The sequence below is a fragment of the Acanthopagrus latus genome, chromosome 24 (assembly GCF_904848185.1).
Source record: "Acanthopagrus latus isolate v.2019 chromosome 24, fAcaLat1.1, whole genome shotgun sequence".
Taxonomy (NCBI): domain Eukaryota; kingdom Metazoa; phylum Chordata; class Actinopteri; order Spariformes; family Sparidae; genus Acanthopagrus; species Acanthopagrus latus.
This window is the reverse complement of record NC_051062.1, coordinates 1,669,489-1,680,022: the sequence shown is the minus strand read 5'-3', so window position 1 is coordinate 1,680,022 and position 10,534 is coordinate 1,669,489. Positions and strand designations below refer to the sequence as shown.

Below are 10,534 nucleotides of genomic sequence, written 5' to 3'. Positions count from 1 at the left end.
TTTTGCACACAACTGACTCCATCCTGACCAAGGAGCGGTAGCACTCCAGTCTCCAGAGACACGCTCCACCCTCTGGCTTGACCTTTGCGGATTCATACAGCAGCAGGATAATGACTTCAAACACCTCAGCGCTTTGCCACAACTACAAGAAGACCAAAATAGACCGTCGTGGACTTCCCTCCAGTCACTTGACCTCAACCCCCATCGAAAATTAACACCCGTTTCAGCATTTTTTGAGACATTATAGAAACTTCTTCGGAACACTCTGAAGTCATGCTGTGATAAAAGCATTCATTGGGTTTTTGCACCAACTCTCGTATAATGTTGTATTTTCCCACTAGTTATTTGCCAGTAAGCAACTTTGGTTAGCTGGTGTTTACACCGACACTTTCTACCACAGGTCACATTAACATTAGCCCTTAAATAGCTCTTAAAACTTAACTACTGGTTAAAGTAAATGTTTCATGAAAAGTGTCCAGGAGATGTGTTTGACTTTACGGAGCAGTGGTTTTATGGGTGGCTCTGATTACTGTTAAATAAGGAAATAGCTGACATAGTTGCCCCCAGGAACCAGGCTTTGAAAGTAATTCGACAACATGTAAAACTCTGGCTCAGAATATGAGCCACTCCGTCCAGTGCAGCATGATTTAATCATAGTATCCCCTTACACAAAGGAAATTCATCCAATAGTTGCTGAGCCATTTCTGTCTGAAGCTGTTCGCATTTGGTTTTACCATCTTTCCCGAGGGATCCAATCACAAGTGGACAGCTTTAGGCCTGTCAGTTCATTCTTGGTGTTAACACGCATCTCGACATACGTCTCCAGTGACCACGTGAGATTGGATCTCACTTACCCGCTCTATATGCAAATATACAGTTAAATCACTAGAACAAATGGAAGTGATTCTTTTTTTTCTCGAAGAATGTATAATGTTTGCTCATTTTGCAAGTAGGTCCAACTAGTTAATGCTGTGTTGGAGGACAGTGTTTCACAGTTTATGAAGTTTCACCTAATGCAATAAGTCTAAAAACTGGGCGACATAAGGTGAAGACATAACCAAAGTTTTTCTGTCACATTTTGAGGTGCGAGGGATTGACGTTGGCGCGATTTTTGCGAGGATGGTACCCCCGCCGTAGTTGGGAAACAGAGGGGAGCTGTCACATGAATTGAGACACTCCACTCTATAATACACCAAGTAAAACCTCGCCGCAAAGATGTCAAATTCAGATCTTTGTGAGGCCATGGCTATAGTGGTGAAGGCTGTGAACTTCATAGTTGGGCGATCTGCTCTAACACACCGACAGTTCCAGTCCCTGCTCAAGGAAAAGGACTGCTCATACAAAGATGTCCCTCTAGTTATGGAGAACTTTGTTGGCTGCTTTGACGCCATTACGGCCTTTCTGGCCGAAAAAGGCCAAAACTATCCAGAACTCGAGGACGAGAAGTGTGTTGGGAAAGTCCTGTTTCTCGCGGATATTTCTGGGCAAAGTTTCAGGAATTTCAAAAGTATGGACCAAAGTTTGCTTCCTTGATCAAACTCGACAGCTATAATGGACGTGAGCTGGATTTATCTCTGAGTGACTGGCTGGATACACAGGAGGTAATGCAGCTGACTGAGCTGAGGAGTTCACTGTTGGGTGGCAAAGTTTTATATCTCTACCGGAGAAGTTAAAGCTGCCTCCGGAAAGTTGCATTGGCTTTGCTGACTGTCTTCAAATCAACATATCTCTGTGAGCAGATATTCTCACACATGAAGAGCTCAGCAAATGAAAGCAGGGCCAGGGATCACACTGACTGGCAGGCATCTGTTTATTTGCAGCGCACACGACTTTGCATTATGGAACACTTTGTCTCAGTCCATTCTTTTCTCAGTTGTGGGTGTTTTCATAAGGTAGCGGCATTCTTTTATAGTGAACTTATATTCTGTTACGCTTAATTCTCCCTTTTTGGTATAGCTGATGAACACAATTGTGGTGGTAGGGTTAATGATTTCAACTCAGATGTGGATTGCAGGCTTGTGTATTGCACTCATATATAATCAAATTGTCCTGATTATGGGAGACAAATGTTGGTACGCATGTTACATATATAGATGGGATAAGACCATTGGAGATTTACATTTTTCATGTGGCATAATAATTCAATGTAATATTAACCTTGACGTTGATGTGGCACACTGATTAACAAGAACTTTGAAAAATGGCTCTTCATATGAAAGAGGTTGCAGAGCCCTGATTTGGACAGTCTGGAGAATTCCTTTTCTAACGACAAAGAAGTAGCCCGATTCCATTCTGTTTACTGTGTATGTAATGTGACAAGTGAATCAATCAATGAAATGTTGCCTTGTGCGTAAATGGGGACATCAGCTTTGTGTTCAGTGTGTTCAAAGAGCTGCTAAATACGGAGGTAAGACACACTTTAGACGCAGACAGCAGACAGGCCGGTGCAGCCATGCTGCCACGAACTGACACTACTGACAAGGATGAAACAACTTAATGTCTCGCATTTAATTACACATTAACCAGAAGGCACAGATGATTCGGATTGATTCAAAATAATTCAGCCGTTTTGCGATGTTTGTTCATTTTCTCCCAACAACAACTATTATAATCGCACAATTTGTAAGGGAGTTAGGGGATATTGTAGTTACTAGCTCAATGGTTAGTTCACTGCTAACACTGGCCGACAGACAGTGTGTTGTCTATTTTTGCTGTGATTGTAGCTTCCTCTTGTTTCTTGATTTCGGTCACGTGCGTCCTCAATGAGCCTTTGAGACGTTCATGCCTTTTCGCGTCCTGTACAAAGATGCGTGTCAAAAACCAAATGTGAAAAAGGCCTTTGTGAAGTAGTGAACCACCTAACATTGCCATCACTTGAGCCTCTAGGTGCGGCTAAAATTACCAATGAGTGTTTGGCAGACATACTTTACGTCTTAAACAAAAAAACAAAACCCTAACTCTTCATCTGCATGGGGGGTTTGTTCTGAGATTAGCGCTTGTTGTTCGACTGATTTGGTGTATTTGGCTGACCTTTAGAATTTGATGAGTTCAGGATGAGTTAGGCGCTTGATTAGTCCGCCTCGATCCAGTTTGATTTCCGTAATTACACATAATTTGTGTTCAATTTACTTGAAATTAACATGAATATGGAACATTGCATCAAAACACAACTGGATAATGAAAACATGCGACTGCTACTTAAACTTATTCTGATATTTTTTTATGACTGCAACTCATGATAAATTGACTACCCTGAAATATATCTGGTAAAGAAAGCTTCTTGTGCAGCGTAGCTGGGATAACCTACATACTAAAAGCCTTAAAAAGAAACACTGCTGTATTTATTGGAGAAGGCACTCTAGACAGCCATCTATGTAAGAAGGTGGGTGCAGAGATGCAACAGACACAAGAACTCTGCTTTAAATCTCCCTAATTGCAAATATTTTAAACATCATCATCACACATCATAAAAATCTCTTCCCCAGAAACCACCACATTTGTCTTGGCCCTTTTCTGGCCACACTATCCATTCATACTGAATTCCCCTCACTGTTCCTGCTTATATTTAATTGAAGGGTTGATTAAAGTTTAAAATCAACATTTGGCACATTGTAACACAGGCTTTTTCTTCAGCCCAGAGACTTGCCAGTCGGTTTGAAGTTGGCAGAGCAGAGCGTGAAGACATCAAGGGGGCATGGGGTGAATCTGTGGCTTTGACTGTGGAGATCTGCTAAACGCTTTCAGAAAGCCACACAGTGACAACAACTGGGCTCACCCTCAGTCCCACTTGTGTCCCTTTTGACACTTAAGGATACTCCTGCCTTCTAAATCACCATCTGCTCCAGATCAGGAAGTATTGCTCCTCCATGGGTGGAAACTTCCTGCTGTGATTTTGCTGATTTCGCTTGAGGCACTGTGTCTTTTTCTCATTTTACTTAAAAGTTGTAAGTATTCTGTAGAGTGCACAGTGCACTGTATCATCACCAAGACTGCTGGCTGAGGATTTTCAAGTTCTTACTGAATCATGTGAATTTGTGTGAGATTTATTATTTGTGACAAGACCCAGATAATTTTTTTTCCTTGCTGGCTTCAATCGCTTTCAAAGTCTGCCAGTCAACACAATCACCTCATCACAAAATAAGTACAGATTAAACAAACTACCATCAATGAAGTGAAAGAAAATAATCATACCCGTGTGATGACACACGCACACACACACACACACACACACACACACACACACACACAAACTCACATGCCCACCACACAATCTGAGCCTAGATTGGTGCATTCAAGTCTAAACAAGCGACAAAGCAATACAATCAACACCTCAGATGATGATTTACAGCCAGAGCTTTTTGCTTTTTCTTGAGAAGGCAATATATTTTAAATCATATATATATATATATATATATATATATATATATATATATATATATATATATATATATATATATATATATATATATATATATATATGTATCAAATCACGTCAAGTGCTACAAAAAAATCATGTTTACTATTGATTAAACTTTACTTTACTTTTACTTTACTTTAGAAACAGATGTTTTCTTCCAGCAACAGGTTGAAATCAAATGATAATCAATTACCTACCTTTTATGTGGGGGAAGGAAAGATAGGAATGACTCCAATCTGAGAAGCTTTTTGTTGAAAAATGAATACATATACATGCACACACACACACACACACACACACACACACACACACACACAAACACACACATACATAAAGAGATAGAGAGAGAGATAGGCAGATCGACAGATCGATAGATAGATCGATAGATAAAAAAGATGGGTGCAAATATAGAAAACACAACTAAATACAGCAAACAGGACACAAAATATGTTTTTTTTATCAGCTTAATTACAGTCAAATTCTACAAACACTGAAAATCACCATAATATAATGAAAGCCTCTTTAATCATCTGTTCATAAAAAGTCCAAAATAGAAAAAGGCAAATGTGAGCAGTGATATATCAGTTGAAATTTTCCTCACATTGTTCCTGTTTCCTGCTGTTCACACTCAGGTTTGTTCCTCCTCAGATTACTTGAAGCAGGACCTGATTGCTCCAATTAAGCAGATCGCTGTGCGATGTCATTAAAGATAATTCCTACATTATTTATGAAGGCTCTTTCTGCCCAATGTGACAGCCGTTAGAGAGGGTTCCTTTTACTGCATCAATTAACCCTACATGGTTTCAGCATTAACTTTGTGAAGCTCACACTTGTCATGAAACACAAAAACCCTCAGCTGATTGCTACAGTGAATGAATGAATAAATAAAGGCCCTTTGTGTTGTCACAGCTCCTCTACAGTTTTTGCTGCAGGACAGTGTTCCTGCTCAGGCCCCAGCTCATAATCATCTTCATCCGAACCCTCCAAAGGTTGGGGGTTATTTGGAGGACTGAAATGGTCACACATAGTGCACTAGCTGTGTTTGTGAGGGTTAGGGTCAGGGTTAGGGGGTTAGGGTTAGGGTTAGCAATAAGAAAGCATTTATAAAATGATCATTAAACATAACACCACTTGTGACATTGTGAAATTATTTACGAGTTGAAAATGAAAGGATTGGTTAGAGTCCAAGAAATGCCAACCACTTGGTGAAAGATTGAGGCTGCTGTCACAGGCCAAGCACCGTTCAGTGCAAGTGACATTGTTAGTTTTCCAACCCACATAGTTATAGACACTATAATTTAGTTTTTGGAGAGACTGCTTTCAATTATTATTATTTTTTTGCCGGCAGTAATGTCGCTGCAGCAAATATCGTGACACACTTAAGCAGAAAAACTGAAAGCTGTGTTATAAACAGGACAGAGGAAACTCTCCAGAAGAAACAGAATTACACTTTTAGCTTCTGAAATAGAACACTTTAGACAGCTCGAATGGAGCTCAGGGTCAGGAGGGTGCCTTCTTTACTCTACTCAATTTTACTTATCCTGTTGACATGTCAGGAGATTTAAATAATCAATGTAGTTGATTAAAATGTAAGTTTCGTTGACTGGCGCGTGAATGCTCGCATCTGACATTGCACCACTCAGGTCACATGGAATGGCTCATTCACCAAACCCAGCTTTCTGGAAACTGGTGTCCCCCAAGGCTCAGTATGATGACCACTTCTGTTTTCACTGCGTCTGCTAAATGCCCTAAATGTAAATATAAATGTAAATACATCATCTCTTTGAATGGAGAACTGTATGTATTGTTTCTGCTTCTGGGAGTTTGCTGCAGTTGATGTCAATAATAGTTATTAATAACAATGTTATATACACAACGCTAATGTTATACATGTTATTAAGGATTATTTAACCAATGAACATCCCATTCACTTTTCATAATTGCGCATCACTATCAAATACACAGGGCAAAGCATTGCCAGATGTTAATCTAATGCACCTTGTAGGAAAGCCAGTACCACAAGACCAAATTAGTGTAAATGTGTAATCTGAATGTAATCTTATTGGTTGAACACATACCTTTGTAAGTAATTTGCCACCTCCATGTTGCTTGGAATATGATATGAGCTGCAAGAGAGAGAATGAGAGCCATACTGGTGTATCACGCCAAACATGAGGCACTAGGATCAATGTTTTGCTATTGTGATCATGTCATGTACAAATTTGATAATAATCATCTGTCAATGCTGCGTGAATAGAAGCGATCCTCAGTTAACTATCGGTCCATTTGCTCAAACACAGTCGAATGGAGTTGTTGAATGACCTAGCCGAGGCAGAGGATCTACTGGCCAAGGACCACACACCTGTCATAGCGAAGACATGAGCTGCTGTTTAAACAGCAGTGTGCAAGTGTAGGTGCACCAAAAGGAGAAGGAAATGAGAGATGATGCTGCAATTGGTTTCATCCATTTTATGCCCCAAACACACAACTAACACCCTAAATTTACCTGCACAATGCACTTTAGACCATGAGCTACATATTGTTTAACAGATGCATGCATCAAGTCTTGTTTTAGGTTAACAGTGATTGTTTGGCCACTTATTATTACTGAAATTGACAAAAAAGTCTTAAGACCAACTTCCGATATTTTGTCTTGAAGTGCATAGATAGATTACTGAATGGGCCTTTTGGGCATAAGACCCACAATAATTGTTGGGACAGTCAATGCACCCAGTAATTTTCTGTTTTTGAAACATGATGAACTGTAAGTAACCAATTGTCGTGTCATGGTCACAGTTTGTCATTTGTCAGTTTTCGGGGGCTGCTTGGCTAGAAGTGGAAAAGTCTTGCTGTGTAACACGAGCTGGCGTAAGAGCAGACGCCAAAGCAGAGAGTTCCCTTGTTACTCATGTTACATAAGAAGTAATTACATCCCTGAGACCTAAAATTATTTGAATAGAACTACCTGTGCTGTGACTCAATTAAAAGAGAATAGTAACATTTGTTTTAAATAGATAAAATGTGCAGCCCCTTAAACTGTATAGCTTTTATTGTTGTCCGGTGATGGAATAATAGCTCGTAGCATTTAAAAAAATGATTCCATTTGTGCACCATTCCTGTCAAAGTAAGTCGAAGCCTTTATTGTCATGTGCACAGTTAAAACGTTTCCCTGTACAATGAAATTCTTCCTTTGCCTTCCACTCCGAATAACACTGTACAGAGAAACATGAGATGTAACCTAAAGAAAAAAAAAAAAAAAAAAAAAAAAAAAAAAATATATATATATATATATATATATACATGTATACACACACACACACACACACACACACATAATATAAGAAACAGTAGTTAATATGATAAAAATGTGTACATAAGATGTACAATGCACAATATGCAAAAACGTGATTAGTACAATAAGCAGTGGTAGGTGGCAATCTATGCAGAAATTGTACACATACAATGAGTAATTATGAGTGTGCAAGAGAAAAACAAGGACATCTGCCATGATGAGTGCTGTCTAGTACACAAAGAATTAAGCTGACAAAAGAAGTGACAAGAATTCATGAAAAAAACATTTGGGTAACAAATCAACATATTCAATACGATGAAATGGATGAATTTTCATTTCTGCGCTTTTCATAATCTGACTGAAGGACTGCATGTGGATACACACATACATTACACGTGCATTGTTCATGAGTGTGAACTGAAGCAGTTCCTTCTTTCTCTTTCACGCTCAAACACACAGGCACCTTCCTTTCCCTGACTCAGTGTTTAATGACCGTGATCATTTGTATCTGCTCCAGAGATTGTTTATTGCCTGTCACATTGATGCTGCTCTTAACCTCACAGAACGCCACGGACCTCAGCCCATCCATATTGAAGAGGACAAAGTTGTCTCGCGTCGCAGGTGAAAAATTAGCTGCTCTGCTGGTGTGTATGCAGGAGATAGTGTTCCAGACAGTGCTTAAGCTGTGTGGAGTGTTTCTGTATGAAGTGGGATTGAATTAGACAGGCTATACTGTGGAGAGAGCTGAAATTCAAGAGGTTTTACACATGTACAACAATGCTGCAATAACCTCAAATGGAGCAAAGGGATGAAAACATATTCACATGAGGAGAATCTAGGCTGGCCTACTAAATCATAATTAAAAAGTACTTCAGTGGAGCAATACTGTAATTGGATAGCACATATGACAGCACAGACTATAGCTCCGAGGCTGTCTTCCAAGCTCAACTAGCTGCTGGCTTTTGTGCAAATTGCTTGGGCTGAAAGGATTTTAGACCACAACTGGCGTAGCACAGAGCACTGGCCAAATTAATTAACTTGTAGAATGCAGACAGGCATGAGATCAATAGTAATTAGATTAGATTCATAATGTGTTTCACTTTGCACAAGTTTGTTTACATGGGACAAGTTCGTTTTGCGAGTTCCCAAGGTGAAAGTATCCATTGGTGGGGAAACGTTAAAGTTTGGAACCCGTCCTTCGATGTAAACCTTTAACACCTCCAGCGCTGTGAGCAAGAGCAGACACGCTCTTGTTCACTACGTTTGATGAAGCCCCGTCATGTCTATCAGCATCTGTTCAAAGGCATCAGCGGCTTAAGCCAGAGCTAAGTTTGTCTTCATTTGCATTTCACATTGCCCCCTGGAATTGTTTTGACTCATCGTCTCATTTGCTTTTATTCATTTTCATTACAGTCGTGAGCTAATGGAAGATTTGCAAATGTGCCGTGACACACTGCGCGTGATTACTGCTCCGCTAAGAGTTGCTTGACAAGTGCGCCGGCCCCTCACCTCTGCATGCAACCCACCAGATAAGTGAAATGAGCGGCGTCACTAAAAGGCATGAAAATTCAAGTAGTTCCAGGTAGGAGTCATCTTCTCTCTAAAATTGGCTTGCAACACAAACTTGACAGTTAGAATGGAAAACTGATAATTTCATAAACAGACCATGACAATGTCAATAGTACTGTATGTATGTATTGTGTGTGTCAATTTGTATTTTACACCAGGCGCTCCTGCTCTGTCTTTTGTAGCCAGGGTTTTTCACTGTCTTCACATAATATACATTTAGATATATTCTGTTGTTATAATGGGTGTGTTTTTAAAAAATTGTATATTCTCCATACTTCATTTGCACCATCCATCGATTATCTGGAACCGCTTATCCTTTTCAGGGACACGGGTGGATCTGGAGCCGATCCCAGCCGACATAAGGTGACGGCAGGGTACAACCTGGAAAACTTCTCAGTTCATGACAGGGCTGACATATAAGGACACACAACCAATTACACCTATGGACAATTTTTAGAGTATCCATTGAAACTAACTTTTTTCATGTCTTTGGACTGTGATAGGAAGCCGGAGTACCCAGAGAAAACCCACACAGGGGGAGGGAGAACATGCAAACTCCGCACAGAAAGGCCCTGCCTTGTCTCGAACCCAGGTCCTTCTTCCTGTGGGACAACAGTACTATCCACTGGGTCGCCATCCTGCCCTCATTTGCACCATGGTTCACTTTTTCCCAGTTGTGTCATTTTTTTTTGTAAATTTTTGGAAAATCTGCAGATTCAGTCTTTGAGAAGAAGAACCCCATTTACAACACTTGCATTTTGAAACCAGTTCATTTCAATGGGTGATCAGTGGATTTAATCACAAAGTGAAGTAAGTCTTCACCGAGCATTTGCATTCAGCTTTGGTTAATTCTGACTCCCTTGCATCATCCTAAAAAACATTATTCAAACCTCAAGCTTGATCGGGGTTTCCAAAAAATGGTTTAACTTAGAGCTGCTGTTAATGTCAGTTGTGATGTAGGTTGTACTATATCTAGAATGTGTCAGGTTGTATTTGGTTTTAACCAAACCCTAACCCATGGACGTTATGTTTTTTTTACCTGTGTCAGTTTGTCATTTGGTTTGTCAGCAGGATTACACAACAACTACGGAACAAATTTCCACTAAATTTGGATGCCCTCTCCCCTCCCTTTAACTGTAATCTTTCATGTAAAAATGGCTAAGAACATGTGTTGCTTGGGGTGTGTTTTCTGATTGTGTCCTGCAGTTGATCACAACTTTACCACTTGAAATATCCTATATATTAACTAAAAAACA

The 10,534-nt window shown here is 39.9% G+C and overlaps 1 long non-coding RNA gene across 1 annotated transcript; it reads left to right on the top strand.

Annotated features, from left to right (window-relative positions):
* Positions 1-8,271: 8,271 nt before the first annotated feature.
* Positions 8,272-10,081, top strand: LOC119015560. Its single transcript, XR_005073391.1, has 3 exons — positions 8,272-8,330; positions 9,123-9,291; positions 9,602-10,081. It is a non-coding gene; the product is annotated as an uncharacterized LOC119015560 (long non-coding RNA).
* Positions 10,082-10,534: the final 453 nt, after the last annotated feature.